The sequence below is a fragment of the Sinocyclocheilus rhinocerous genome, unplaced genomic scaffold, assembly GCF_001515625.1.
Source record: "Sinocyclocheilus rhinocerous isolate Xijiao unplaced genomic scaffold, SAMN03320098_v1.1 scaffold592, whole genome shotgun sequence".
Taxonomy (NCBI): domain Eukaryota; kingdom Metazoa; phylum Chordata; class Actinopteri; order Cypriniformes; family Cyprinidae; genus Sinocyclocheilus; species Sinocyclocheilus rhinocerous.
In genome coordinates, this window is record NW_015642562.1 from 1,095,604 (window position 1) to 1,100,823 (window position 5,220).

General features: G+C 29.0%; 1 protein-coding gene across 1 annotated transcript in view; it reads left to right on the forward strand.

Annotated features, from left to right (window-relative positions):
- The window catches only part of LOC107756206 (glutamate receptor 4-like), a 101,736-nt gene that overhangs the window by 22,058 nt on the left and 74,458 nt on the right, over positions 1 to 5,220 (forward strand). The window lies entirely within an intron of this gene.

A 5,220-nucleotide genomic window follows, 5' to 3' on the forward strand; every position in this document is an offset into this window, starting at 1 on the left:
GTATGTATATACAGTATATATATATATATATATATATACACACACACACACATATATACATACATATATATATACCTATATTTAAATATATATATAAAGTTAAACTATGCAAAACTGTAGCTCTAGCAAATTGCTAGTAATTTGCACAAATGTAGAAAGACTGAAAATAGTATTTTCTTGTAAAACACTCCAATAATCTTTTTTATTTACTATATATACAACATATAAAATATTGCATCTGCAGCTTACTCAAATAAAATAAGGTTAAATTGTTTTTGTATCTTTTATTTCATTTCAAATATTTATGGTTTTAGTTTTCATTAGTTTTAGTTCACTTTAGTGACAATTGTAGTCAATAATGTAATCTAGGTCGCTCATTTTAGGTAATGTATTCTGACTTTTGGATTACTTTTAGATTACTTTTGCCTGTTGAATTACTAAACTCAACAGGCTTTGATTATCACACATGAAGAGCCATTTTTGGGTTGTTTAAATGCTTTCTGGTGTCTGAGTTTAATGATCTGTTTGTTTGAGCGGCCCGACATGTCAACTTCTGACCAATCTTTGTAGACAGAGCGCAGAGATGAATGAGCAGAAGTGTTACAGAAAACCTTTAGGGAAGGAAGGATCATTCATTTTGCAGTTCGGTTTGCTGTACAATTCAAATTTAAGCCATTTTAGACAGAAAAGTGAGGAAACAGCCATGACAGAAACAGATTTAACATTAAGAGCTTGAAAAACTTAAAAATATACCTTGTGTTTGCGTATGATGCAAGGTCAATAAGAACATTTTTTTAACGTTAATCCCACTGAAATATCCAGCATGCGTAGGGAAAAACTAATTTAAATGATGTTACACATTCAGGGTTATTCTTGTTAACAAAAACATTTTTGTTAATTGAAATAAAATAAATGAAATAAAAGAACAAATAAAAAATAAAATATTAAATTTAAAAAGCGTAAACTAAACAAAAATTTGAAATGTTAAAAAACTAATTAAATTTAGATTAAAATTAAAGCTGAAAATATAAAAATAAAACCAATTCAAAATAATAATAAAATATTAGTAATATAATAAATAATACCAAAATAAAAAATATTAGATTAAAAAAAGAATTAGAAATGTTGCCTTGGCAAGTAACTGAAATAAGTTTTAGTTGAAGCACTTAAATTACTAACTGGAAAACTGAAATAAAATAAAATTAAACCTAAATAGTAACATACAAAAAAATAAAAAATAAAAATAAAGAAACTGACAAAATTACTAAAAATTTAAATTAAAACTGAAAATATATAAAAAGTAAAATATGAATAAAAATAATAGCAATAAATAATTCTAAAATAAAATTTAAAATTTAACTAAACAAAAATTTGAAATGATGCCTTGGCAACTACCTGAAATAAGTTTCAGTTGAAGCACTTAAATTACTAACTGGAAAACTGATATAAAAATAAATTAAGCATAAATAGTAATGTTAAAAAAAAAAATCTTAAAATATAACAAAATTATAAAAAATGTAACTAAAATTAAGATAAAACTGAAAATATAAAATCAATTCAAAATATTAATAAAATCTTTAATAGCATATAATACTAAAATACTAAAATTTGTAAGTTGGCGTTGGTGTCGGAGTCACAGCTGCCGTCTAATTCTCTCGCCTGGCATCATGGGAGCCCTGCAGTGAGGCAAGACCCATGTGTGTGTGTGTGTGTGTGTGTGTGTCAGGCAGGCCGCTTTCCAGAAGAGAATTTCTCCATATGATTTGCTCTTTTTCAGCCAATTTTAAGCCCAGTGTTCGGCCGCTCCTGCCTGCTGTCGGTCAGCGGAGCATTATCTGCTCCTCCTGGAGCCCAGAGCGACGCCAATCATCCAGTCATCCGTGATCTCCTGCTTACAGGCCAGAAAGAGAAGCATCCGCTTTCTTCCCTCATCTTCATTTTCTTCGTCTCTTCCCTCGCTTAATAAGTGCTGATGTTTGAATTTGACCACTAGTCTCTTGAGCCGTTTCATCCCAGCTGGCATTGAGTCCAAGGACGACGCAGCGTGTTCTTCCCATCAATTTTGCCTTTGTCCTTCGTTTTTGAAGTTTAAGTTGAAGGAAATAAATTACTTATTTTTAGCATAAAAAAATGAAAAAGACTAAGTTACTAAAATTAAAGAATATATATATTTATATTTATATATGCACCTTGGCAGCTAAATGAAGTAGGTTTAATTTAAAACAATACAGTTATTGACTACAAACATTTTAAAATAAATTAAACCTAACTAGTAATATTTTAAAAACTACTACAAATGACAAAATTATAAAAAAATGTAAAATAAAAGATAAAATATAAAAACCAGTTAAAATATAAAAAATAATTTCAAAATATTAATAAAAATAATAGTAATAAATAATACTAAAACAAAATAGATATAAAGACTTAAACTACACAAAAATGAGAAATAACTGAAATAAGTTTAAGGTGAAGCACTAAAATTATTAACCGTATGACTGTGTCACGGAATTGCGTGGAGCGAGAGTAAGCGTACGACGAATAAGGCAATTCAAACAATCCTTTAATAGAAATCCATAGACGAACAGGTATTCCAACATTTACCTACATTAATAACCGACGAGGACTGAACAGAAATGAGGACTATTTATACTAAAGCAAGAGAGGGACTAATTACTTCATAGAACGAACACAGGTGACCAGAATGAACTAATCAGGGCAACTCAGGAAAAGTAAGTCAAAGGAAGACTAAGGCAGGAGAACAGGACCACAGAAGTCCATATCTGTGAGAGACTGAAATAAAAATAAATGAAACCTATATGTAGTAATATTAAAAAAGGAATAAAAATTACAAAATTATTGAATGTAAAATAAAAAATAACAATTATAGAAAATATAATATAGAAAATAAATTCAAAATAATAATAAAATAATAGTAATAAATACTAAAATAAATAAATTTCCTAAATAGTAATATTTAAAAAAAGTAATACAAATGACAAAAGTATTAAAAAATGTAAAATGAAAGATAAAATGTAATAAAATGTATATAAAATGCAATATAAATGTAAAGCATAATGTAAAATAATGAAACAATTAAATAAAATAATAATATAAAATAAAATCAATTCAAAATATTAATATAAACTATAATAGTATATAAATAATACTAGAATAACACTCTAAACTTTACAGTACAAACTAAAGATTGTGCAGGATAGCTAACAAACAACTAGTCGGTTGGGGAGGTTAACTAGTGCCAACTTCTCAGAAAGTTTTTTAGCAATTATTTACTAAAACTGGCCTATTATTTACCGCTTGATTCCAAAAATGGATTCTTTAATTAATAATTAATTTTGTGAATTATAAGCGTTATTCTGATCTTGTCTCTTGAGCCACTTCATCCTCAGCTGGAATTGATTCCAAGGACGATGCGGCATGTTTTTCCCGTCGATTTTGCCTTTGTCCTCATGTTTTAGTTGATTCCCCGAGCGCTGAGGAGGTTTATCGGACTCACAGACACTCGGCTTGACCTCACAACCTCCATCAGCGGATCTGCATTGCGGATCCTTTGGCTAAAACGTCTGCGATCGCTCGCTCACACATGATCGCAGGGGAATGTCCGGCTTATGTTAGCATCACTGCCAGCGATGATATAGAGTCAGTATGACTGTGGAGAAAAGAAATCTATTCAGAAACAAACACAAATTCTTTAACTGATTTTACCCATACTGCAGCTGACTTTTGCCTAAAAACTCACATTTGGACAGGAAGACACTTTACTGACATGTAAAACAACCAGTCACAGTTTGTCTTGCAGTTTGACTGACAATGAAAAGCTTGTTAAAAATACACTTTGGACATTTCTACAGAAAACAGAGAAGAAATAATCAGAAATGCATGTAGATCAAGGGTGTGTGATATTGACAAAACAAAAATTATATAAAAAAATATATAAATATTTTCTGATTTTGTCGATGGTGATAATTAGAAAATATTTTGCCATTACAGAAATTAATGTTTTCATGTTTGCCACCTTAAACTAATTTCCAGAGGTATTTTACCTTCATAAGATCATTTTATCTAACTTTATTTGATGTATGCATCATATTTTGTCAAATTCATATATTTAATCAATAAATTAAGTTATATTAATAAGACAATATATTCTGTTACCAAATAACATTAAATCAGTATCAACAATCCATTTTTGCATTGCAAAAGAGGCACTGCAATTACAGCTGCATAAACAATGCTATGAGATTGTTTTAAAATTAATATTTTGCATATTGAAATGCATATTTTTTGAAAAATTAAATGATACTTTAAGTAATTCATTGAAGTCATTTATTCAACCAATTCATTCTAACTGGACCCTGCTGATTCATTCAGATAAATATTTTTAAAATAATATACTGAATATTGAAATTATTTTATATGAAATGATAATTTAAATATGAAATTAAAACTGCCAGTAGGTGGCAAGTCACTGTCTTAATGAGTGAGTCATTGAGTCATTTATTCAACCGATTCATTTAAACAGCCGATTCATTCAAGAATGAAGCAAGTAACTGTATTTATTAATGGATCATTGAATCATTGATTCATTCAAATGGGTGATTCATTCAAGAACGAAGGAAGTGACAGTATTTGAATTAAATGTAATCATCCATTCATAAATGAAGAGTTCATTCGCAAAAACAGATAACTCCGTTTTTAACAATTTTCAAAAAACATATTTTTTCATTGTGCATTCCAATTAATCTCAATCAAACTGCAGTTGGGTTATTTTGATTAGGAAAAAAAAAACAAAAAAATACAGCTAACTAACACAATAAAAAAATTATATAATAAAAAAACATGATTAACGGAGTTATCTGTTTTTGCAAATAAACTCTTCATTTATGAATGAATGATTCAATTTATTTCATCCAAATGGATGATTTATTCAAGAAGGAAGCTATAGTGAATGGATATTTCAATCAACGATTCGTTCAAAGGCGATTAATTCAGAAACAAACACTGCTAAGTTTCGCTCAGAGACGCACAAACGGCTGTTTTGTATCTTTAAATGATTTAAAGCCAAAAAGTGATACAATTAGACAAGTCCAGTCATCAGTTTTTTTATTACAAGTTCTTGTAATATCGACCAACTTGTTTAACCCAAGCGGCAACCTCCCGCTCTCTCTCGTGAAGCCAACACGGAAGTGACTTAAACTG